Source organism: Bubalus bubalis, chromosome 5 (genome assembly GCF_019923935.1).
Source record: "Bubalus bubalis isolate 160015118507 breed Murrah chromosome 5, NDDB_SH_1, whole genome shotgun sequence".
NCBI classification, from domain to species: domain Eukaryota; kingdom Metazoa; phylum Chordata; class Mammalia; order Artiodactyla; family Bovidae; genus Bubalus; species Bubalus bubalis.
The window spans coordinates 14,606,773-14,634,389 of record NC_059161.1 but is presented as its reverse complement, the minus strand read 5'-3'; the positions used below and the strand labels follow the sequence as shown (position 1 = coordinate 14,634,389).

Genomic DNA, 27,617 nt, shown 5'->3' with positions numbered 1-27,617 from the left:
ACAGATCATCAAGTCCTTTCCCTTCCAGCTCTGCCCAGGGCCAACCCCTCTGACTGGGCTTACAGGAAGAACGGGGGAGTTTTGTTCCTTCCTTGGTACCTCATTCCCAGAAAGTGAGGCTCTCTGGGCTGGGGGCACAGGGCTGCGGTGATTGCTTCATGGTTGATGGTTGAGATGACCATCCTTCGAGAACCTTCCTTTGACCTTGTAGGTGCTGCAACATTTTGATCAGAAATTTCTGCTTTAAGTGTAAGGGATGTGTTACAAATGAGGAAGTAGGAGAGCAATCAAAACAAAACATTCTGGCCCCAGTTCAGTAAAGCAGAACACATTCCTGCCTCCTGCCCTCCTTCAAAGTGTTTAACAATTTTCCCTTTTTGTTCTTACTTCTGACTCTAGTGTGGTATCGTTTATAAGCTTGGTATTTTTGTCATCGTTTTTCCTTAAACATGGGCACAAAGAAGACTTCAACAGCAGTAAATAGTAGCTTGTGGAAATGCTTTTGTGTTTGAAGTCTGATTAATTTGTCCTTCAATAAGATTTCTGCTCATGACCACTCTCTCTCTCTTTCCTTTCCCGAAATTTCCCCTCCAACACTGCAGCCCATCTCCACACCCTCAGGATGTTAGCAGATTTAAAGGAACAGAATGTACCTTTTTATGACTGCCAAGACTGAAAAAAGCCATTAAGACTGCATGATGAATTTCTAAGGATATAGTTGATCAGTAGGGCAGATTTTGTGAGGCAGGAGCTGTTCCAAAATTTCCGATAGGTTAGTCTCTGTACACATTGAGAGTTTTGTGTGTGAGATGGGAAATTAGGAGATGTTACTTTTCTTTTTCTGCTTATTTGCATATTTTAAATTGTATACTATAAATAGAGCTTCCCAGGTGGAGCTAGTGGTAAAGAACCCACCTGCCTAATGCAAGAGACCAGGACTCAATCCCTAGGTGGGGAAGATCCCATTCAGATTCCACCCATGGAGAAAGACATGGCAACCCACTCTAGTATTCTTGCCTGGAGAACCCATGGACAGAGGAGCCTGGTGGGCTACAGTCCATGGGGTCGCAAATGCTGGACACAACTGAAGTACCTTAGCATGCACACAAGTACATACCATAAATAATCACTGTTTCCTAACACGTATGTTCAATTCACATTTAACCTTATAGCAAGGACAAAAGACAAAAAACCAGCCCTATACCTGTTATAAAAATTATCTCATTATTTGTTACATTATTTTAAATGAATTTTATTTCAGTTCATATACCATACTTTATTTAACCATTTATGTCCATTTCTTAACATTTCAGTTGCTGTCATTGTTTTTGCCATTGTGCCTGTAGCACCCACAACTGTGACTTCATGGGGGTATTGACTGCATTCAGGTAAAGGGGAAAGCTTGAGTCTGGTTTGCAGATGGCTCTTCTGATACCAGCTGACATGGACTGCTGAGGTGCCTGGAGGCAGCTGGAGGTTGGAAAAGGCAGGTGAATGATACCCTTGGATTGGGCTCCAAGGTGAGACCCGCATGTGTGCTGTCCAAAGAGCATCTACTTCAAAAGAGACTCTCTATAAAAGGGTGGATGTGGTAAGCTGCTGTATGGATGTCTCTCAGCCTCGTCTCCAGCTATACCAGTGTGTTGTAAGGAAGGTAGGAATAAGGGCTGAAGACTACGAATAACTGCAACAACAAAATTTCCCCTTATAAAGACTGACTTGGTCATTGGCCACTTTGAGTGCCAAGTTTTCTAAGCAATGTCCAGTCCTGAACATTTCATATCGTACCATATACAAAGTGAGGCATGGAGGGGTTAACCACAGTGTGAATCCTTTCTGACCCGGCATCAGCTCAAGTTGTAGAATTCTGAACTACCAGGACCTGTATCACTATTTGGAAACAGTGGCAGGGCTCACTGAATGGGGTGGCTTGGTTTTCTAGAGGGATTTATCTGTTGTCCTGTTTGATTCTGCTCTCAAGAGCCATTCCCAGCGCAATAGAACACTCTGAAGAATCTGTAGTGGATTCCAACACCATTCTGTAGGTGTTCTGCACTAAGTGAACTGGTGATGACTTTTGACTAATAGGGCTAAGAGATGAGTTTTGACCATCATCTCCTATGGGTTTCTATTTACTCTTATCCAGGTTCACCCTTGTGGGAACGATTGTGTCTTTCTCTAGAGCATGGATGACTAACTATAGTGATGTCTTAGGCTATGTATATGTTCTTCCTCAAAGAACAGGCTTGGAGGGCAGAGGATCAGTTGATTTCTATAGAAGGCTTTGATTTTTTCTAATGCACCCCACACAGTGCTGGTTCCCTTGCACAATATTGACTTGTTAATCCGGGAAATGGTTACATATTCTTTGACTTAAGTTTTTTTTTTATTGTAATAAAATACACGTGCCATAAAATTTACCATTTTAACTATTTCTAAGTTTATAATTCTGTGACATTAAGTCCATGAATTTTTGCTTCTAAACTTGAGCCCACCTTTCCTTTCTGTCCCTTGGACTGCAAGGAGATCAAACCAGTCAGTCCTAAAGGAAATCAGTCCTGAATATTTATTGGAAGGACTGATGTTGAAGCTGAAGCTCCAATACTTTGGCCACCTGATGCGAAGAACTGATTCATTGGAAAAGACCCTCATGCTGGGAAAGATTGAAGACAGGAGGAGAAGGGGACGACAGGATGAGATCGTTGGATGGCATCACTGACTCGATGGACATGAGTTTGAGCAAGCTCTGGGAGTTAGTGATGAACAGGGAAGACTGGCATGCTGCAGTCCATGGGGTCACAAAGAGTTGGACACGACTGAGCGACTGAACTGACTAACTGACTTCCTTTGTGTATGGAAGCTTCATTCTCTCCAGTTCCATGACAATGTGTCCTTCATGCCAAGCCACCATCAACTGAAAAGGTTTCTTAAGAGAAACATTTCTTTAAAAAAGATATTCCTGGCAAGTTTCTGTGAATATCACTTACAAGCCACATTCCTATTTCAGAAGTTAATATGTAGAAAATGCAAATGACAGAATGGAATATATATATATATATATATATATATATATATATATATATATAGCTTCTCTGTGTCCTGTGGCAATGAAAGAAGTTTTAAAAAATGTTTTGGTGGGGAAGGACACTTTCTGTATGGCTTCTATGACAATCAAGCTGGAAACCCATAGCTTACTAGGGAGTGACAGGTGCACCATGACACCTCTGAAATAAAAAGGATGTTTAGGTTTGTGGAGAAAAACAGTCTGTTATGACAATCACAGAAAAAGTTTTTATTGAAGACTAAATAACCACTACCACAGGAAAAGGTTTCATACTTACTGAACAGCTACTTTCTGCTGAGAACTTTACATACATTTCTCACTTTGCCTTCAATACAATCTTGGGAGGCAGGTTTGATCCACATTTTACAGAAGAAGATAAACAGGCTCAGAGTGTTTCAATAATTTCCAAGATCTGATGCCTGGCAAGTGGTGGAACTGGGGTTTGATATTTGGTCTGAGCGACTCTAGTGCCTGCACCATTTAACTCCTGGGCTCTCGCCACCCTGTAACATGATAGAAACAACTGAATTCCCTAGTTTCCTTCTAGGCTTGCAGTCTTAGTATGATCTTCTGCTTTAAACCCTCTGGTGGCCATTCCTACAGAATCATTTGTTGACTGATCAGATACTACTTTGTAATGTGTTTCTATTTTTTGACCCACATTTTAAACTCTGTTATTAAATATTCTACATGTTTTTGTCATTTCTTTTTCATAGATTATAAACCCTGAGAGGACACTGACTTTGACTGTTGTATCTCTCACAGCATTTTGTGAATCACTGATGCTCAATTACTACCTATTGACTTGATTTTAATGAATATTAGGGAGACATTTTCTGATATAGTTGATCTGAAATAAAAGTCATTGTAAAGATCATTTAAGCAATTAAAATATGGTTCATGGGATTTCTGACAATTCTTATACCCCCAATTCAGAAGATTCAGGGAGATTGATGAGTGAATAAATGGAATTTTAAAATTTGAGGATGGCTTTTTCATTAAGGGATTCTAGAAAATATTATTATTGCTTTCCATATTTGCTGTTAAAATTGCTTTAGATTTCAGTCACATTCTTATTATATTCATATTTTGTTGTCAGTTGGATTATACTCCACCTCATCAGGGAAACTTCCCTTACCAAACAGACAACATTATCATTATTTTTGGGTTTTTTTTTTTTTTTTGGTGTGGACCATTTGAAAAGTCTTTACTGAATTTGTTACAATATTGTCTCTGTTTTATGTTTTGGATTTTTGGCCATGTGGCAGGTGGGATCTCAGCTCCTGAACCAGGGATTGAACCTGCAACCCCTGCATTAGAAGGTGAAATCTTAACCACTGGCCTACCAGGGAAGTCCCTATTACTAATATTATTAATTTTACCTTTGAACTTTACCTTTTTGAATATTTCAGAAAACTAGTGTTGAAAATTTTTCATGCTGAAATATCTATCAATATCAAAGAAGGGCAGGAAAACAAAAGCTAATTTTATTCAGAAGTTTCTGTTCTCTCTTGGCTTTGGCCATTGTTTCCTCCTTGGGACACTTCCCTTGAGAGGGAGACACTGGGTAGCAGCCTTGAGTGTCAGTGAGAATTGTCTCAATGAACAACAGAAGAGATAAGCAAACTTTCTTTCATTCCATGGTAGTACTTATTTTGCATTGGAAAAGTACATGTAATTCAAACTACTATAATTCCCATTCTTATGCCAAATGTAATCCTGGAGGAGACTGTTGCTGGCATGAGGTTTTACTGCCTCAGAGCCAGTAGCTTGGTTTTTCCATCTGGGCTAGGCATAGATTTTGTAAGCTTTCCCCGCACCACCTCCCGACCCCGCCTCTGCCAGTTACTTATTCTCTGGTAAATTCCAGTGCTGGGCTACTGTAGGATATATGCAAGGCTTTGGCCCAAGAGCTGGAAATGTACTATGGCCCTTGTTTAAAAATGTTTTGCTACTGGAAGTACAACTAGTTCTACTGAGGTTTGTGTTGGCCACCTCAGGTTTGTGGATTCAGTTCAGAGTTTTGATTTAGCTCTACAAGGTTTTATGGCTTGGCTACCTGAGTGACTGGCTCTCACACTATTCCTTCCTCCAAACTGGGAAGATGTGTTGGAGTACTTGGCTAAAGAGTAACACATTTTCCTGTGGAACAGTCATAAGGGTGGCTCAAGCGTCCTTGGAGGGTGTTTGTGTTTGGAATTCCCCTGTCTGGTCTAACACTTCTCCAGTGGTTGCCTTTTCCTGATGGGGAGGTGTTTAAGTACTCTGTCTTATGTAGTATCTGTTGCACTGAATTAATTTATGTAGATTTTCTCAAAGTTTGGAGCCTGTATTTGGTCCCTGTTGCTACAGCAACAAATTACACAAACAGTGCAAATTTATTTTCTGGTGTTCTCGTGTTCAGAAGATCAAAAGACATCTAAGAGGCTAAAAGCTAGATGTCAGCAGGAGGCTTCAGGAGAGACTCTGTTCCTTCCCACTTTCACGTCTCAAGTACCCTAGCATTCCCTGGATATATCGCTTTAAACTCTGCCTTCAGGGTCGCCATGCCCTTTCCTCTGTGGGTGTGCTTAGTGCTCAGTCATGTCTGACTCTTCACGACCCCATGGACCGTAGCCCAGCAAGCTCCTCTATCGATGGGATTCTCCAGGCAAGAATACTGGAGTGGGTTGACATTCCCTTCTCCAGGGCATCTTCCTGACCAAGGGATTGAATCCAGGTCTCCTTCATTGCTGGCAGATTCTTTACTGTCTGAGCCACCAGGGAAGCCTTTTCCTCTACTGTAGACAAATTCTTTCAATTACAAGGGCTCTGCTTACATTTAGGGCCCACCAGTAATCCAGAATAACATCCAAATCTCACATCCTTAGTCACATCATTTTTGCCATATAAGGCTCTGGGAGGTTGGACATGGACATTTTGATGGAGGTGGGGGTGGGTGGGGGAGGGGCTCATTATTCAGCCTACCACAGATCCTGATGGATCTGAACTTGAATCCTGTCTCTAACAATGTTAAGCTTTCTAAGCTTAGATTGCTCATGTCTAAATGTTGATAATAATGCTTATCTCTTACTAGGTTGATGTTAAGATTTTGATGAGTAAAGTAAGTATGGTAGGTATCAGGGACCCCATAGGCTTCCAGTAATTTTTTTTCTTGTCTCCTCTTATAGTATCTGAAAAATTAAAGATTTCAGTTGAAGGCAAGTGACTCAGCTTTATAAATACTGTAGTACCCATACAAAATACTAAAATTAATTCTGCTGAAGTGATTATCATGCAGACAAAATACTGGTTAATATCTAGTTAGATGTCCAAGTCAGCTTGAAACTGTAATAGAACCCAAGAGAGAATGTATTATTATGTTGAGAGATGTACATATTGTAATATGAATGAAATTAGAAGCTCTCCAACTGAAATACCACATTGAGGATTTTCCCCTTTTAATATCTACTCTGATTTGTCTCAACAGATCAGCCTACTTTGTGTTCAGGGGACAAGGAGTGAGAGATATATCATTGAAGTGTATGATTCTTCAAATGCTAATATGGTTTTTATTTAGGTATGGGATACATTAAAGCAATGATAATTTGTTTAATGAGTATTAATTGAGCATCTCTGATAAGGTCAGACAGTGGTCAAGGTGTTGATAATGTAAAGCTGAAAAGCCATGATTTCTACCTTTAAATGGTTTATAATCTAATGGGAAGACAGAAATAAATAAACAATTTCCATAGATTAGAATAAGAATTGTAATGGGTTCAATGGAAGCACAGGGGAAGAAGCACATGGAGGAGAGAGATTCTTGAGCTGGCTCTTTGTTTGTTTACTTTTATTTGCATTTAGTTTTTGCAGCATTTATTCCTGGGCCATAAGTTTTGTTTCCTCAGTTTCTTCTGGGGTATCTTTTTCTTTTGTGAAGATATCTTCTGTGAAGCCTCCTCTTCTGGTTTAGGAAAAATCTGTTCTTTTTAAGGAAGGATCATCTCCATGTGGCAGGGAGAGCTCATGTATGGGTTGATCCGATGATGAGCTCTGTAAGTCCTGCCCTGCATCGTAGGGGTTTTGTTCACCTGGATGTGCTCAATGACTAGAGAATCTACATCTAAGCCCTTAAGTTCATCATTACTCTGCATTTTTGAGCGTGTGTAATAAAAATTCAGCTCTCTTGCTGGGCCACTGACCCTGTGTCCAGCCCCACTGTTTGGCCTGTGCAAAGCTATCAACTCCACCATTGTAATGACGGAATGGCACATGTTGCTTCTTTAAGGTGACATCCTTCAGATACTTGGTGGCTTTTCAGATTGCATATTCTTAATGGCCTGGGCAGTTTCACAAGTATTCTTAAAGTGAACATGAAGATTTGAACTTCTTGATTTGCATGATTTTGTGGGATTTTCTGGGTCAAGTGAATACTGTATCATTTTTAGAGGTCACCTCAGGTTGCTTACTAGAAAAGCTTGAACCCACTCTTGAGGAAGGGAAAGGCTATTTTCCAGGTGAATATGGGGATAGATTAATCTAGGCAAAGGAAGCTGTATCTGAACATGTATGAAGGACCATAATATTACATGCTCACAGAACCATCACTAGCTTAATGTGGTAGCAGCAGACAGGTGTAGAAATTTATTTTAATAAACAAACATCTCTGACATTGAATTCAAGGGAGAATTCAGGTTCATTTTGTGTGGGTAACCCTGGATAACATATATTCATTTATTCAACAAATATTCCTTGGGCAGTTACTATATGTTGTGGGCATACAAAGTTTAGAGGAGTACATTCTTCTTGTTATATAGTCAGTAAGTCCTGAAGGTCTAATATAAGAGCTTGTGATCAATGTGTTCAGACTAGAAATTTGAAGAATTTGCAGTTAAATGCAAGTGGATATTTCTTATGCTGAACCTTTATGAAAGTTGAGAGTTATGAAAACTGCCCATTTGCTTTATTATCCGGGGCAGTAGTGGCAATTGACTCTTCACCAAAGATTTGCATTCCCTTTTCAGAGTGAGGAGTAATTACTGGGCAGTGGCTTCTTGGAAGGGCTGCATTTCCCAGTTCGTCTTACACTTCACTGGGGACATGTGACTACCTCTCACTAATGGAATCTGGCACACACAGCTTGTTGGCTGAGGTGGTTAAGAAGTAGGTACCTTTTCCATCTTCTGTTTCCTCCCTCATCTCTGGCTGGATTACAGAAAACAAAAATAACCCTCTATGTTTCCGAGGATGGTGATAGTGGAGGCACAAGACCGGACTTGGGTTTGTGGTATGGAGGAACTTCCTTATTACATCATTGTAGAGGGAAGAGTCGAGTTTCAGAGGCCAAGTCAAGCAGGTAGACATGTTACCTGGAAAAGGATTTAAGAGAACAATCAAGCTGAGGACAGTGTGGTCATAAACAGAGACGGTTTTGGGAAGGGCCATCTAAAAGCTCAAAGTGAGCCTGTGAAGGTCAAGAAGACCCTTGTGTGATAAACACCACAAGACTGAGAGTTCGCCTGAATTCAGAGATAGGCTTGAGGGACTATATGTATCTTTCCATGTATGGGGAGCTTGTTTCCTGAAGGAATCACAGTAAATGAGACAGTAACAATGGAAAATAATTTATCCTTCTCTTTATGTCCTTCTTCAGTTTTATCTTTTCCAACCTAAGCAAACCCTCCTTTCCCTTGTTTTTCTTGTAGAGTTTATAAAATTATTTTTAGTTTCTTCTGGATTCATTTTAAGTGTGTAGAATTAAATATAGTACTTCTTGTGTAGTGAGTTTACTGCAGAGGTCAGTGAGATAGTTATTCTAATATCTGAATGTTATACATTTGATGGTAGTGTTAGGAGGCTGAGCTTTGAAATGAAATAGTTTGGATTTGACTTCCCAGTTAGACTTAAAAATTTGGTGCTTTTGGGTAAAATACTTTCAGCCTCAGTTTTTGCTTTTATAAAACAAAAAAAATAATGCTGTGTCATATGACTATTGCCATGTTAACAGCTCAAAACTTAATGACTAAAGCAATAACCACATGTTATTTCTCAAGAGACTGTGGTAGGGTTGGCTGAACTTGGCTGAACTCTCTTATATATATCTGAACTCAGTGGGTTGACTGATCTAGGATGACTTCAGCTGTGATGACATAAATGGTCTCTTATCTTCTAGCAAGTGAGTCCACACTTACTCATAGGGTGACTAGCAGGGTTCCAAGACAGGCAGCATGGAAGCACACAGGGTTTTGTGTGACATGGAGTCAGAACTGGCGTGATGTTGCTTTGGTTGCATTCTTTGGCCAAAGAAAATCCAGCTGAAATTCAGAAAATGAAGATTCTACCACTTGATGGGGCAGCAGGGGGAGGGGAAAGGAAGGAAGAGGTACAAAGTCACATAGCAATGCATGTGGATGGAGGGGAGCCACTGAAGCCAATGATGCAACCAGTCTCCCACAGATCCCTTCCTCCAAGAGATTTAATTGAGATTTATATGGAAATGACAACCCACTCCAGTATTCTTGCTTGGGAATCCCATAGACAGAGGAGTGTGGCAGGCTATAGTCCATGGGGTTGCAAAAAAGTAGGATACAACTTACTAATTAAGCAACAAACTCTCTCTATATAAACTACCTAGCACCCAGTAGACAATCAATCAATTTTAGATTTTTTCCCTTTCATTCCTCTCCTTTACTTCTTTTCTCTTAATGAAGTCTGAAAAATTATTAGTTTTCTTAGCTGCTACATTTTTATTCTTGGACTTGAAATAAATCCTCAACTAATTTTTTTCTGGCATGAATCTGTCTCTCTCACCTTCTATATTTATTTAACATCTTATATTTTCTGGTCCCCAATTTAAGGTTTAAAACTTATCCTTGCTGTTGTTCAGTTGCTAAATCGTGTCTGACTCTTTGCGACACCATGAACTGCAGCATGCCAGGCTTCCCTGTCCTTCACTGTCTCCCAGAGTTTGCTCAAACTCATGTCCGTTGAGTCAGTGATGCCATCCAACCATCTCATCCTCTGTCACCCCCTTCTCCTCTTGCTCTCAATTTTCCCCAGTATCAGGGTCTTTTCCAGTGAGTTGACTCTTCGCATCAGGTGGCCAAAGTATTGGAGTTTAGCTTTAGCATCAGTTCTTCCAATGTGTATTCAGGGTTGATTTCCTTTAGGATTGACTGGTTTGATCTCCTTGCTGTCCAAGGGACTCTAAGGAGTCTTCTTCAGCATCATATTGGAGAAGGAAATGGGAACCAAATCCAGTATTCTTGCCTGAAAAATTCCATGGGCAGAGGAGCCTGGTGGGCTACAGTCCATGGGGTTGCAAAGAGTTGGACATGACTTAGTGACTAAACTGTGACAGCAACAATGGTCCATGTATTGTGCAAGGTGTTGTACGTAATAGTGTGGTGACCCACTCAGGAGACAGACTTCCTGGGATTGAATCCCAGTTTTGCCACTCAGTAGCTCTCTGACCTTGGGCAAGTCACTTCACCTATTCTTTGTAAAGTGGGAATAATAAGAGGATATTGTATCATATGATTATTGTGGGAAAAAAATGATTGAATATTTCTGAAGCCTTTAGCATGGTGCTCGCACATAGGAAACTCTGTATGAGTAATTGTTAAATAAAAATGAGTGAATAAAGAAATCTATTCTTTCACCTTCAGGTTTTCACAGTTAGCATGTGATCTCAAATGTACAGTTCCAACATTGTTGAACGATTTAGCACTTTCCCCCTGAATACATAGGCTTCCCTCATAGGTCAGTTGGTAAAGAATCTGCCTGCAATGCAGGAGACCCGGGTTTGATTCCTGGGTTGGGAAGATCCCCTGGAGAAGGAAATGGCAACCCACTCCAGTATTCTTGCCTGGAGAATCCCATGGGTAGAGGAGCCCCGCAGGCTATAGTCCACGGGGTCGAAAAAGTCGGACATGGCTTAGCAACTAAACTACCACCAGCACCCTGAATACATAGGAAAATTATAATATAAATAGTTATTAAATAAATGAATGAGTGAATAAAAATCCTTAACTTCAGGATATTGTAGCAGTACACTGTTGAATGGATGTAGCCACCAGATATTGTTGATTGAGTCAAAGCTCTTCTCCCTGAGCCCTATGTACCTTTTGAATTCCTCTCAACACAGTATTGCAACAACTTTTACAAATGATTCCACACAGATACCCAAGGAGCAAACTGTTTTTCCTACCTAGTCTTCTGGGTTGCTCCTTCTTTTATGGAAGAATGCTATCCATACTGATTCGTAGCTTAAAAAATTTTTCTTTTTACTTAGCAGTCAATTATTAACATATTCCTATGTTATTAAATATTCTTCCACAACATCATTTTTGATGGTTGCATACACCTTTGTTGTATAAATGTAACATAATTTAATTAGCAATCTCTATTTTAGGACACTTGTTTTTAGTTTTTTAATATTATATGCTGTGCTGTGCTTAGTCACTCAGTTGTGTCCTACTCTTTGTGATCTCATGGACTGTAGTCCACCAGGCTCCTCTGTCCATAGGGATTCTCCAGGAAAGAATACTGGAATGGGTTGCCATGCCCCCCTCCAGGGTATTTTCCCAACCCAGGGATCGAACCCAGATCTCCTGCATTGTAGGAGGATTCTTTACCTTCTGAGCCAATAGGGAAGCCCTTTTTGATACTATAAATATTGCCATTTGAACATTTTTATGGATAAAATTTTGTGTACAATAATGATTATTTTATTAGAATGGATTACAAAAAGTAGATTTGTTGAGTCAAAAGATGAATCATTTTTAGCTTCTTAATAAATTTGTCCCTCCCCCCAAATATTATTGTTGTTTATATCTTACTGTCGTCTGTTCTAGGCATTAATATTAAATTTTTTTAGCAACTTTGGTAGGTACAATGTTTTCTAGTTCCTATAATTTGCATTTTATTTGACTAATAATGTGGTTTAACTTTTAAAAAGTAAATATGGCCCTTTTAATTTTCTCTTTTGGGAATTTTCTACTTATTTCGCTTGTCTGCTTTTCCATTACTGTAATCATTTTTTTCTTATTATTTGTACATGCTTTATATTTTAATGTCAGTAACTCCTAGTCTGTCATTTATATCACCAAATTTTAAATTGTATGTAGCCAAATCTAGCTACCACTTGGAAAAATTGTCTTTGGTGTTGTCTTCCAGTAATTTTGTATACTTAAGTAGTTAAACCTCCTAAAATTGATTTTTGTGTGTATTATTGAATCCAGGACCTTACTGGATTGATTTCTATTCCCATCCTTCCACATTCATGCCAGTGAGAGCAGTCATGCTCAGGGCAGGAGCCTGAATTGGAAATACTATTGTTCGTCTAGTCAAGGCTATGGTTTTTCCAGTAGTCATGTATGGATGTGAGAGTTGAACTGTGAAGAAAGCTGAGTGCCAAATAACTGATGCTTTTGAACTGTGGTGTTGGAGCAGACTCTTGAGAGTCCCTTGGATTGCAAGGAGATCCAGCCAGTCCATCCTAAATGAGATCAGTCCTGGGTGTTCATTGGAAGGACTGATGCTAAAGCTGAAACTCCAGTACTTTGGCCACCTGATACAAAGAGTTGACTCATTGGAAAAGAGTCTGATGCTGGGAGGGATTGGGGGCAGGAGGAGAAGGGGACGACAGAGGATGAGATGGCTGGATGGCATCACTGACTCGATGGACATGAGTTTGAGTGAACTCCAGGAGTTGGTGATGGACAGGGAGGCCCAGTGTGCTGCAATTCATGGGGTCGAAAAGAGTCGGACACGACTGAGCAGCTGAACTGAACTGAACTAGTGCAGAATCTACAGCATATATATCAGTGAAGCCAGAGGAACATTCTGATAGACTTTGTGTTTGCTCTGGTCTCATCTTATTTTCTTCTGCGTTCTCATCATCATTGTTTTTTGCAGCTGAAATAACCACTTCCTTCCCTTTTCTCTGAAGTTCACTTTAGTAAGCTCAGTGCTGCTACAAATTGACTAAATTGAGTTTAAAAAATCTAGCTGAGTGCACAAGCATTCCTTCCTATTATAATGACCTTAATATTTTTTATTATTTTAGCTCAACAATATTTTTTTTTGCTTGTTAATACTAGTTTATGGGAAATAGTCAATTACCCAGAATACAGGATCAGAACTAAAATTTGTTTTCAAAATGTGAACTTTTGACACTTGGAGGATTTCATTCCAAACTCTCAATTAAAACATACTGAATATTAACATAAAATTCATGTCACTTATCACAAAGTTAGATAGTCAAGAAAGGACAAACAACCAGTGTTCAAGCTATTTAGTCAATTAGTTCCCTATGAGTACAAAATATCTAGGAATCACTGAAGGGGACACAAAACAGTAGCAGTATTTACAAATTTAAACTACATGAGACATTGAGAAGAATCTTTTGTTAGTAAACAACACAATAGATATTTTTACAAACCGCCCCTCAAAAATGATGCATCTGTGAACAGTATGATAAAGGTCATAGTGTTGAAGACTTAAATTCAAGGTTGGTAGAGTTGAAGACCAAATTCAAGGTCAAGTACTGATAGACTTGAAAGCAAGGTTGTTGTGATGAAAACTCTAAATTCAAGGCCAGATTGTCTAAGAAAGGACAAATAACCAGGTATTTCTGCTTCATTTTAAATCCTTATTCAAAACAGTTTCCTCCCACTTATATGTTTATATAAGTATAAAATTTTTAAACAAAGAAATGTCTGTTTCTTAGTAGAGAACTATTTTCCCATTGACTTCAAGAAGAGAAAAAAAAAAAATTTCCATTTCCTCCTCTACCTCAAAAACACAAATCCAATTCCTAAAGTAGTGTTGCTTAGAACCCAAGGCCTGGCACAATATTTCATGCTAGTTTTATTGCTATAAGCTGAGAACAATTTATTTACATTATTGAGAATTCACCCCGGGTCTTCCATCAGCAGTGGAAGTGTTAGCGTTAATTGCTCAGTCATGTCCGACTCTTTGCAACCCCATGGACTGTAGCCCACCAGGCTCCTCTGTCCATGGAATTCTCCAGGCAAGAATACTGAAGTGGGTAGCCCTTCCCTTCTCCAGAGGATATTCCCAATCCAGGGATCAAACCCACGTCACCTGCATTGCAGGCGGATTTTTTACCATGTGAACCACCAGTGAAGTCAATTTGCTTAAAAAAAAAAAAAAAAAAAAAGGAGTGAGAACAATGATGTCTTCAAATGATAACATCAAAGACTTTTGTCTGTCTCTCCTGGTCATCTTCATAAAATTCATCCTTATGTGCTGATTCTTATAATCTCTTCCTTCTCCCCCTCTTCTTCCTCTTCCATCTCTTTATATTCATCAGAACCCATTTCCAATTGAGCTATACATACCCTGAATGTCAGACATGCCGTATGTAATCGGGGAATGACAACATTAAAGATCTTGTTCTTCAAGTAAAGAAAATGGAAGGTATAATATCTCTTCATATAGCCTGATGTTGTAGAGAATGTGGTACAGCTTGTGTATTCATATACCTGGCCTGGACTGATGATTGGAAATCACCAACTACTCCAGGTCCCTGAACTTCTTCCACATCACCTTCAGCATTTGTTGTTTTCCAGTAGCAATGATCTAACTGACAGGCCTTCTCAGGAAGTGCGTCTTTTGACATTTCAATCCTGATTTGGTACATGAAGAAATAATGGGGTGGATGTAAAGAACTAAATTCTGGCAGAGACAATGTGGAAACTGAAACTGTAATATCCCAGTCATTGCTACACACGCTGGGTCATGAACATACCTGAAAGTTTGGTCTCTGATGATAGGGAAGCCCTCTCCGCAGTACAACATTGTTAACATAAGAAGTAAACCAGTCAGTAAAAGTCGCACTTAAACATGTCAATAGCAGCTGGATTCGGAGCCATTGGGTCTGGATATTAGCAGATTTAATTTTTGTTTTGGCCCTCTGCAGTTTCCATTGCTATATGTACTGACTGAACCCAGTATATATGCAAAAAGTTAAAGGGAGACAATATTTCAGTCCCTATCTCTGGTAAAAGCCTCCAGAAGCTGTATCAAAGTCTAAAAAGCCTCAGAATAATAGTGATTAGACAGCACCATGTTTCCCAACAAACCAGGAACAACTGACTTCTGCCTATTGTGGATGATGAGAATCAGGAAGCTTGCAGCTCATCTGAGTTTCCACAGCATCTATTTCTTGCTTGTTAAGTTGCTTAATCGTGTTTGACTCTTTGCAACCCATGGACTATGGCCTGCCAGGCTCCTCTGTCCATGGAGCTTCTCCAGGCAAGAATATTGCAGTAGGTTGCCGTGCCCTCCAGGGGATCTTCCCAACCCAGGGATTGAACCAGAGCATCTATATCTTCCTTTTTGATTACCCGCTCTCTTTTAGAGAATAAACCATCTGGGGACATCTGGGTTCAAATATTTCTTGAGACCATCCCAGGCCTTTTTAATAGCATCATTATGGTCATTATACCTTCCTACATCAAAGCAAGTATCAATGAAGAGGAATTGCCAACACTGACTCTTCTGTTTTGTCCTCCTCAGATATTAGCCACTATTTTTTGCAGTGTCTTTTCCACAGCAGATCATGACTTGATAGCTAACTAAGACTTTGACTGACGTTGGAACAGTTGATTAGGTCCCTGTAGTCCAAGAAGGATAAAATGAAGAACACAGGATCATCAGCAGGCAGCGATACCAGGATCAGGGATACCAGCTTGGTCTCCATGCCTGCCATCTTGCCTGGCCTCTGCCCAGCCCTGGCCCATTCCCACTGCCCCCACTGCCTCAACAGCATTTGTAAGCTGTGCATTCTATCCATGAAATGGATGTAAGATGGAGGTTCTTATCATTAGCTCCAAAGTCCTAGAAATCTTTTTGTCTCTGAAGAGGCAGTACATAAGTGAATACTCTTGTGAGTACCCACGTGAATCAGTAAGCAGTTGTGATATGATAGAATCTGCCACTGATTCCTGATTTAAATTTATGTAAGGGAAAGGAACTAACATTTATTGGGAACCAGATACATACATGTATTTACATAATTAAGTCCAGACTACAGTTTTCCTGAGGTTACTTACCAGCACTCTGATTTTCAGAAGAAGAAATTGAAGCTAGGGGATTAATCAATTTGTCTAAAGTCACATGGCTGGTATAAGGTGGAACTGACATCTTAAAACATTTAGGCCACTCAGGATCATGACTGCCTTTATCATATTAACAGTCCACTAATTAACTGAACTTGTGGCTTAAGAATATACCTTAAACGCCAAGATCAAGTAGCAAATCGATGTGGTACTCTGGACAAGCCTGTGTAATCTGTATCTGTAGCCTGTGTAATCTGTATCTATTAGTCTGTGTCATCTAGACCCAAAGTGGGAACATAGTTTCTGTGGTACCTTGCTCTGTGCCTAGTTCAGTGATGGTCAGTTAGGCTCAGGAATCTGAGTGCTCCAGTACTTCTTTCTTATGTAGTCTCAGAATTTCTGATAAAAAAGAAATTAATACTTGCTAGCCACAGATCTGATGGACATGAATTTGAGCAAACTCTGGGAGATAGTGAAGGACAGGGACGCCTGGAGTGCTGCGGTCTGTGGAGTCACAAGGAGATGGACACGACTTAGCGCATGAACACACACATGGCCACAGATCTGTAGTCCTAGAACCACTGACTTCAGTAGATCATCTAAATAATCTCACTTTTAATTTCTAACACTTTTAATTTTTCCTAGCCTAACAGGAAAAAAGTTTACCTTACCAAAATTCACTGCAAGACATATTTCTTGAACAAGACGGTAATGAGGCAATGTCTGGTTCCTGTTAAAAATCATAAATAAATGAATCATAACCCAAACAAAAGTATAGACTTCATCATAAACATAATTACTGCCCAAGGCATTGTCAGTAGAACATGCTTTGAGAAACATGAAAGGAGACCTTTCTTTACACCTTATTTTGGTTTAGTTGTCACTTGAATCCTTCCTGACAGTTTAGAATCTGACCTTTTTAAAGTGGCTAGAGAAGGAGAGATACATTACTCACAATTTGAAAGAGCTGCCAAATGTATCCAAAGTTCACACCAGGAAGGGACCAATGTGTTGTTTGTTTTGTTCATAGTTACATAGTTTTGTTTCCATAGAAGTTTGAATTTCATGCTCAGGATTAAAAGTAGTAAAGTGCCAATAACAGTCACTGTTTCTGGGAAAGCTATGTAAAATTTCAAATCTAAACCTTGTTTCCCTTGACCTGTTTTCCCTTCCTGTGGAAACTAGCTTTTGTTTTGAAATCTGACATAGTAATAGATTGTTGTGAAGGAAAACAGGAGAAAACAAACCTTGTTTTAAAGTATTGCTGATATGCATGAGTATAACATGTTTATTATTTTTAAGCCAAGCTTTTTGTTTTACTTGTTTAGAAAAACAAACTCTATGCCACAGTGCATAAGAGTGTTACGGAGCCATGTGTGGGTGGTCAGTTATTTTGGTGGGGAAGGGAGGGTGGTGGGTGGAGGATAAGAATTTCATGCAAAAGACCTACATAAAGTAGCATAAAATGAAACTTATCAGTAAGAGTCTGAGAGGCAGCTTGACATACTAGAAAAAAATCCTGGATGCCGAGTCAGGAGATCTGTGTAAATTCGAAGTGGCTGTGTTGGGTTTAACTTTGAAATATTCTGTGAGAGGAAGTAGACTTGGGAGAGGAAGGAAGAGGTACTTCCGGAGCTTCAGAGTGGAACCATGAACACTAAACAGAAAGGATAGCTCTAGACAAGCCTGTGTAATGTCCTGACTGAGGAAAGACTATTACTCAGGGAGAAGTGGGCGTGTGGATGAACCTGGGAACTCTGTCTGGTTTTGGTGGGGAGTATGCTTAAGTGCAACCTAATTTCTGCCTGGAATCATCCTTACTTGTCTCTTTAAAGACTATGAGGCCAGTCAGGGATCTATACTCTGCTGGTAAACATGACTAGAATGAGAGACTCAGGTGAAATCACCTGGGAAATAAATGTAGATAAAGAAAAGGGGAAAAAATCCAATATCATTCCAAAGTTCAGAGATTGAGTAGAAACAAAGGGGTTTAAGAGTGGAATAAAAAAATCCAGTGAGGTAAGATGAAAATTAGGAAAGTAGGTGACACTAAGGACAAGAGAGGAGAGTGTTTCAGGAAGTAGGTGTTGCTCAATAAAGCTAAGTGTTGCTAAAAGTCCCAGTAGGATGGAGGCACAGGTGTGTCCATTGGATGTGGCAACATCAGATTATTGATGACCTCGATGAGAAAATGGAAAAGTTAGAAGCTTGATCGAAGTGGTCGAGATGAGATTGGGAGGTAAGAAAGTGGAGACCAGAGATTACTCAATAGTTATTCTTTTGAAGTTTTTGCTCTAAAGGGAAGGAAAAAAATGTGATGAATATTAAAGGGTATTTTGGATTGGGAGGGTGAGTTTTAAGATCAGATGAACTGGACATGGAACAACAGACTGGTTCCAAATAGGAAAAGGAGTACATCAAGGCTGTATATTGTCACCCTGCTTATTTAACTTATATGCAGAGTACATCATGAGAAACGCTGGGCTGGAAGAAGCACAAACTGGAATCAAGATTGCCGGGAAAAATACCAATAACCTGAGATATGCAGATGACACCACCCTTATGGCAGAAAGTGAAGAGGAACTCAAAAGCCTCTTGATGCAAGTGAAAGAGGAGAGTGAAAAAGTTGGCTTAAAGCTCAACATTCAGAAAACGAAGATCATGGCATCTGGTCCCATCACTTAATGGCAAATAGATGAGGAAACAGTGGAAACAGTGTCAGACTTTATTTTTCTGGGCTCCAAAATCACTGCAGATGGTGATTGCAGCCATGAAGTTTAAAGACCTTCCAGCCCAGCGTTTCTCATGATGTACTCTGCATATAAGTTAAATAAGCAGGGTGACAATATACAGCCTTGATGTACTCCTTTTCCTATTTGGAACCAGTCTGTTGTTCCATGTCCAGTCTCCTTGGAAGGAAAGTTATGACCAACCTAGGTAGCATATTCAAAAGCAGAGACATTACTTTGCCAACAAAGGTCCGTCTAGTCAAGGCTATGGTTTTCCCAGTGGTCATTTATGGATGTGAGAGTTGGACTGTGAACTGTGAAGAAAGCTGAGCGCCAAAGAATTGATGCTTTTGAACTGTGGTGTTGGAGAAGACTCTTGAGAGTCCCTTGAACTGCAAGGAGATCCAACCAGTCCATTCTGAAGGAGATCAGCCCTGGGATTTCTTTGGAAGGAATGATGCTAAAACTGAAGCTCCAGTACTTTGGCCACCTCATGTGAAGAGTTGACTCATTGGAAAAGACTCTGATGCTGGGAGGGATTGGGGACAGGAGGAGAAGGGGACGACAGAGGATGAGATGGCTGGATGGCATCACTGACTCAATGGACGTGAGTCTGAGTGAACTCCGGGAGTTGGTGATGGACAGGGAGGCTTGGCGTGCTGCAATTCATGGGGTCACAAAGAGTCGGACACGACTGAGCGACTGAACTGACTGACTGACTGAAACTAGATCAGATGAGACTGATTCAGAAGAATGAGAGAAATGGATGATGTAGCAGAAAGAAGGCATAATTGCGAGATAATGATACAACATGGTTCAGAAGATCCCAGTGGAGCAGGCAGTCTTGTTTAGAACAGACACATCAACCTTAGTAATGGCAGGAAAGAATGTAGAAAGACTCGGTACAGAAGGAAACAGACTAACAGAAAGACAAAGGAACTCCATTTAAGTTGCTTCTAATTTCTCAAGAAAATATGAGGTAGGGTCAAGGGTTAAGGTGATGTTTGAAGAGAAAGAAAGAAGTACAAAATAGTTGCCTATGTGAGTTGGAAAGCAAATGTACTGGGGAAGTGTAAATAGAGTTAGGGTTAGGAAGTGTCAGGTATCCATATGTGACTGAGTCATGAATTTATTGTGGGACTAATTAGGGATATTATATGGTTTTCTTTCTTTTCTTAATATTTATTTATTTGAATTGGGTCTTTGTTGTGGCACGTGGCATCTTTTGTTGCAGCACACAAACTCTACTTGTGGCCCTTGGGCTCAGTAGTTGTGTGTGAGCTCCAGAGCGCATGGGCTGAGTTGCTCCGAGGCAGGTGTGATCTTCGTTCCCCGACCAGGGACCAAACCCGTGTCTCCTGCATTGCAAGGCAGATTCTTAACCATTGAACCACCAGGGAAGTCCCGAAATGGCTTTCTTTATCAAACTTTAGTTACTAGAATATGGCCAGAGTTGAGTTTAAGGAGATTTGGTGATGTTCCAGGCAAGTAGGAAGGAGGAAGAGAAGGGGAGAATACAAAAAGGAATTTGTATGTGAGTGATTTTTCTGGGCATGGAGGATAGTGAGGACATCATGAGTGATGGACTGAGAATAAAGTCATTGGTAAATGGGGGAGTGATCAGGACACTGATATATGTGCTCTCTCTGGAGGTGGAAGTGTAGTCCAATGTATGTAGTCCAATGGTATGGGCTTCTAAGGAGCTGGATGTTTTGAAGAAGGAGAGGCCAATGGAAGCTTTGAAAGTGGCACTGAGAGCTAAGAGGACATCAGCCAGGATCTGAAATTCACAGGCTGCAAAGGAAAAAGTAAATGTTGCTTGTGTCCTTAGGAAGAATAACATTTCAGTTAGAGAAAGAAGGTGAAGGAACCATTCAGAGAAAGGGAAGACAGACTGGGGGTTCCATATCGTCCTGTGAAGAGGAGGGTACAGAAGGATGGAAGGGGTGGATGTAGGACTCTGGGATCTGGACTGGAGGGCAATGGGTGGATGAATGATAGGGTGTGAGAGTTCTGAGAGTGGTTGAGCAGAATGGGATATAGAGTGTGAGAGGTTAGGCTTGATGGCCTCTTAAAGGGAGGACCAGCAGTTCAAATTTCAGTCTTATAACTAGAAGGAACAAGGAACTGCAGTCAAAAGATTCTGTACAGGCTTCCTTGGGTTTCTGGACTCTCTTGGTGTTCTTATTACTGCTAACTAGCTGCATACCTTAGTTCTGCATGGGCAGGTTCTTGTCTGGCTCTCTTTTCATGTATAAAGTGAGTCACTTCCCAGGCTCATGTGATGTTTTCATTTTCTGAAATGACCCCTACTTCCTTGCCAGGCTGTTGAAATCCTTCCCATTCTTTAAGAATCCTCTCAGAAGCCATCTATACTGTTAGATTTTTCTCAGTTTAATTACCCATTTCAACCAGATGTGACCTTTCTGTTCTCAGAATCACTTTAACACTGTCTGAACCATCCCAATGGCAGATATCAATCTTTCGAATAATACAGTTACTTATGTTTATATCATCCTTGTCAACGGAGAAGGCAATGGCACCCCACTCTGGTACTCTTGCCTGGAGAATCCCATGGATAGAGGAGCCTGGTGGGCTGCAGTCCATGGGGTTGCTAAGAGTTGGACACGACTGAGCGACTTCACATTCACTTTTCACTTTCATGCATTGGAGAAGGAAATGGCAACCCACTCCAGTATTCTTGCCTGGAGAATCCCAGGGACGGGGGAGCCTGGTGGGCTGCCGTCTATGGGGTCGCACGGAGATGGACACGACTGAAGCGACTTAGCAGCAGCAGCAGCAGCATCCTTGTCAAAAACTCCATGAGAATAGGACATGGGATGCATTCTTTTGCCCAAATAGGTGCTCAGTAACTAACTTTTGAATGAACTAGTAAAGCATACTTCTGGAGGATGAAACAGTATTGAAGTAACAGAGACTATTAGATAAAGAAAAAGTGAGAAATACCTTGTATGGGCTTCCCTGGTAGTTCAGATGGTCAGGAATCTGCCTTCAGTGCAGGATACCTGTTCTATCCCTGGATCAGAGAGATCCCTGGGTCAGGAGGAACCCCAGGAGAAGGGAATGGAGACCCACTCCAGTATTCTTGCTTGGAGAATTCCACGGATAGAGGAGACTGGTGGGCTAGAGTACATAGCATCCCAAAGAGTTGGATGTGACTGAGTGACTCACACACACACACGAGACTTCAGATTTCTTGGGACATTTAGAAAAGTAGACAATGTGACTTTATTAGATCTAAGAGTAGTCTGGATGCCTCTTACTTCAAACTTGAAGCAGTTACAGATACAATAAAGCTATCCTTAGAAGATTAAGGAACCTGCTCATGTTAAATGGAAAATAACAGAGGAAGAACGGAAGAGGTGAAAAGTAATAGATTTAAAAACTGTTGAAAATACAAGGCAAGTTAACTGAAAGAAATAATATGATTCCTAGACTTTAAAAAATGCAAATGTAAAATTTGTACTAATATGAATTAGTGAGGAATTTCTCTGGACTAATGGTTGCCTTAAAAATATCTTTATTGGGAAACATATTAGGTATTAAGGAAGTGTATTAGTTGTTAAGGAAGCCTGGTGTGCTGCAGTCCATGGGGTTGCAAAGAGTCAGGCCTGATTTAGTGACTGAACAACAACAAATTAGTTATTGTTCTATGAAACAGCATGACATGATTTGAAATGTGATGTTGCTTTGTCTGTTAAGTAGAGTGACTTTTAAAAATATCTATTAACAGTCTACATTTAAAAAATGGAAATATATATAATTGACAGTTAAAATAGCATGTTTATGGCATATGATTTGATGATATAATATACATGTACATTGTTAGATAATCATTATAATCAAGCTAATAGCATGTCCACTGATGCAGGCTACCCTTGAGCCAGGGCCAAATCTATCTTTTTCGGAGGAGGGTTCAGTTTGGGCTTCCCTGGTGGCTCAGACAGTAAAGAATCTACCTGCAATGCAGGTTTGTTCCCTGGGTGGGGAAGATCCCTTGGAGAAGGGAATGGCAATCCACTCCAGTGTTCTTGCCTGGAGAATCCTGTGGACAGAGAAGCCTGGCTGGCTACAGTCCATAGGGTTGCAAAGAACTGCACATGACTGAGCGACTAACACTTCAGTAGGCTTAATACTGACAAAAGTAGGGTTAGACTATGGAAATTTTTATACAATTTTTAAAGGTTACACTCCATTTACAGTTGTTATAAAATAGTGTAAATGGAGTATTTTAGTAGCTGCATTTTTTAAAAACCCAGCATTGAGTCACATGATCTGACTAAAAAATAATGTACTTATTGGGGCCATTGAGACATCATATTGGAAATTGGAGGTGTTGGGAAATTCCAAAAGTTTGTTATGTAACAATTCTACTACCTTCACTACCACCACCACAAACAATAAAAACAGTAACAAAATCTTTCTGAGCCTTACTATGTGTCAGTCCCTATTCCATAGTTTTACATGTTGTACCAGTTAGGGTTCAACCAGAGACACAGAACCTGTAGAAGATATCTATTAAGAGATTTATCTTGGGGAATTGCCATATCCAGTTGTGAGGGTCCATAGGCTGGGTTGTTAGGAAGGACAAGCTGCAGCTTGGATATAAGCTGAAGCTACATTCCACAAAGTTTCTTCGTCTCTGAGATGACTCAGCTCTGCTCTTAAGGCCTTTCAATTGATTAAATCAGGCTCATTCAAATTTTCGAGGATAATCTCCTTTTCTTAAAATCACTTGGTTATGGGCTTCCCTGGTGGCTCAGCAGTAAAGAATCTGCCTGCAATGCAGGAATTGCAGGAGATGCAGTTTGGATCCCTGGGATGGGAAGCTCCCCTGGAGGAGGTGACAGCAACCCACTCCAGTATTCTTGCCTGCTGCTGCTGCTGCTGCTGCTGCTAAGTCACTTCAGTTGTGTCCGACTCTGTGTGACCCCAAAAACGGCAGCCCACCAGGCTCCTCTGTCCCTGGGATTCTCCAGGCAAGAACACTGGAGTGGGTTGCCATTTCCTTCTCCAATGCATGAACGTGAAACGTGAATGTGAAGTCGCTCAGTCGTGTCCGACTCTTAGCGACCTCATGGACTGCAGCCTACCAGGCTCCTCCGTCCGTGGGATTTTCCAGGCAAGAGTACTGGAGTGGGGTGCCATTGCCTTCTTCAGTATTCTTGCCTAGAGAATCCCATAGACAGAGGAGTTTGGTGGGCTATGGTCCATAGTGTTGTAAAAAAAGTTGGACATGACCAAATCGACTGAGTATGCATGCACGTATGGACTTTAATCATAGGTACAAAATGACCTTTAGAGCACCATGTAGATTGTTTGCTTGAATAACTGGACACTGTAGCCCAGCTAAACTGATAGATAAAACCTATATTGTCTGATTTAACCCTCTAAAGAATCCCTCTGAAGCAATTCACATGAATGATAAATCTTGGGGCAAGAGTTTGAACCCAGGAATTAATGTAGGACCCAGGGATTGTGCACCATGCTGGAGTGCATTGTAGGAGAGAAACTAAAGCCATGCCTGGTTTCTCCTCTGAAGCATCTCCTATGACAGGCCCCTTGTATTTCCTAGAGGGCCATCAATCCCTTATAACTAGGATTGCTGGATGCGCTCAGGCTGTCACATGGAGGGTATGATCCCACACCCAAGTGACAGTGATAAAAAGAAATTAAATTCATTAGCTTCCTAGAAAATTGCTTAGTCCCATTTAGTTTCATTCAAAGAGTAAAAGGGGAAACAAAGCTGTTTGTCTTTGTCATTCTGTTTACCCCTCAATACATTTTATTAAGACCAGGAATGTAAAAATTGGTATTGAGAAAAGTATTAAACTGAAGTCAAAACTTAGGTGATGACTATAGAGGGTTTATTTTAATCTAAATATTTCTTAGCAATGATAACAAAGAGCATGGGACTCCCCTGGTGGTCCAGTGGCTAAGACTGCGTCCTTCCAAGGTGAGGGATGTGGATTTCATCCCTGGTTGGGGAACTAGGATCTCACATGCCTCACATCAAGTGTTACTATCAAGTACTTCTGTACACTCTTAGTTTGAATAAAACAAAAAGAAAGAGCAGATCATCTGGTAGAAAGAATAGAGCGAGATGGAAATGCAACTGAATTGTGAACAGAAAGGGCTACTGTAACTGAGCTGCAGATGGGGATCAATGAATGTGTTGTCATGACTGTCTCGGTTTGAACCTCTGGTTGCACTTGAGTCCTGGGGCTCCTGGTGGAGAGGCTAAGATTGCTGATGTTGTGGCAGACATGACGAAACCCATAGGCAGATTTTGGGAAGTACTATTGGTTTCTAGCCGAGGATCCTGCTGAACCTGGGATCTCTTGTCCCTGGGCTTTCCTGGGACCACACTCCTGTCTTCCAGATCCTCTGCTGATTGGATTTTACCTCTCAGTGCATCCTCCTTCAGGCTCTCAGTCAGAAACTCTGACAAACAAGAGCAACAAAAACACAAACATTTTGTTCCTGTGTCTGTGACAAACTCTGCATGCCTTACTTAAAAAAAAACAAACAACTTTTTATTTTATATTGGGGTATATCCGATTAACAGTGTTGTGATAATTTCAAGTGAACAGCGAAGGGACTCAGCCATACGTATACAGGTATTTATTCTCCCCCAAACTCCCCTCCCATCCAGTGCATGCCTTACTTCAACTGCAAGCTTTCTTGAACATTAGCGTACATGCTAAGTAGCTTCATTCATGGGCCACTCTTTGTGACCCTGTGGACTGTAGATCCCTAGGCTCCTCTGTCCATGGGATTCTCCAGGCAAGAATATTGGAGTGGGTTGCCATGCCCTCCTCCAGGGGATCTTTCTGACCCAGGTATCCAATCGGTATCTCTTATGTCTCCTGCACTGGCAGGCAGGTTCTTTACCACCTGGGAAGCTTTTTGAACACTGCTCTCCCCCAAAATGTAAGAATTGCATGAGTAGACTGAATGGGAACGCCCAAAGAAAGAAGATCCTAATCTCTGGAACCTGCAAATGTTACCATAGATGGAAAAAGGGTCTTTGAAGATGTGATGAGAAATAAAAGATCTTGAAATGTGAGTTTCTGGATTATCTAGGTGGGCCCTAAATCTGATCAGAAGTGTCCTTATAAGATAGAGGGAGATGTGAGCCAGACACGGAGAGGGCAGGGTGAACACAGACAGATAGGAGGGATGCAACCACCAACCAAGGAATGCCAGCAGCCATAGGAGGCTGGACAGGCAAGGACAGATTCTCCTCTAAAGTCTATGGAGGGTTCTAGGGGAGATTTTGCTCGAGTAATAATAATTTTGAACTTCTGGTCGTCAGAACTGTGAGCGAGTAAATTTCTGTTGTTTTAAACTGCCTCATTTGTGGTACTTAGTTACAGCAACCACAGGAAACCAATATAGTATCCTAACTTTTCCTTCAGATGACTCTTAATATCTCATCATCTCTGTTAAGCCCTCTGTGAAAAATATAAAGAATCCCTAGTAGCAATGCTATACCTCATCCAATGCTCTATTTACTTGATCTTCAGAAGAAAACTCAAATATTTATTGGTTTGTTATATTTATTCTTGGTTTGTTATAAGCTAAACATAGGAAAGGAATTGTTCATTTGCTTTGTGAAATAGCCAGCATAACGCTCTATAGATGCTGTTTTAATGATTAGAATGTATAGAAGACTTTAAAAGAGAAAGAATTATGAGAATAATGGTGTTTGACCTTCAAATCAATATCTGGTTTCATTAATGGGACTCAAAGGCCATCTGTCTCCTTATTTTCTTATTGTTGCTACTGATTCCTGGCTTTGTAATTTATGCTGATGGAAAGGCTTCTATTGTTCATCAATAATTACTGCTCTTCTGGGTTAATGACTTGTTTAGTGTTACAATTCTCTGTATTAAAGGCCTTGAATCAGTTTTTAGGCCAATGACCCAATGATAAGAATAACCACCATCATATCAATAATGTGGAAGTGGGTTTTATATTGTTTTATGTCATTTATCAGGGACTTCCCTGGTGGTTCAGTGGTAAAGAATTTTCCTGACAATGCAGGAAACTCGGTTTCAATCCCTGGGTTAGGAAGATCCCCTGGAGAAAGAAATGGCAATCCATCTTGCCTGGGAAATCCCATGGACCGAGGAGCCTAGCACTACACCCCACTGGGTTGCAGAAGAGTCGGACACGACTTAGTGACTAAACAACAACAGCAACAGTGTCATTTATCACAACAACCTATAAAGGAAGTGCTCCTATAGATGAGAAAACTGAGGTTCAAAGCATTTAAGTGACTTTTCCAAGGTCAGAGCTATATGCTTAACAATGACATAATGCAGTTTTTTAATCTTAAATCATTCAATATCATTCAGTAATAATCACAAGATCCCAGATACAGGTCAGGCACTTCAAATCTCTCCACTGGAAAAATGGTCCCCCAGTATCTCTTTCCACCTCCACTTTCCAGAAAGGCTCAGGGAGCCCTCTCTGAGACCTAAATCAGGTTCCAGGCCTGAGGTCTAGAGAGCCTTGAGATAATTTGTAGTAACTGGTCCAGTCCTCCCCTAACCCTCCTTTTCGCAACTCTGCTTAAACCTCTTTTCCTGAGGATTTGCATGTATCAGTGTACATCATGATTTCACTTGGAGTGTTCTACAGCTGAATTTAGAGCTAGAAAAGGTCTTAAAATATCTAATTCAACCACTTTCTTTGAGAGATGAGAAAGATCATATTTGAAAAACACAT

At 40.5% G+C, this 27,617-nt stretch overlaps 2 pseudogenes; both read right to left on the bottom strand.

Moving 5' to 3' along the window:
- Window positions 1-6,650: 6,650 nt before the first annotated feature.
- LOC112585050 lies at window positions 6,651-7,561 on the bottom strand (annotated as a pseudogene).
- A 298-nt stretch (window positions 7,562-7,859) lies between these two features.
- LOC102396483 lies at window positions 7,860-16,174 on the bottom strand (annotated as a pseudogene).
- Between the last annotated feature and the right edge of the window lie 11,443 nt (window positions 16,175-27,617).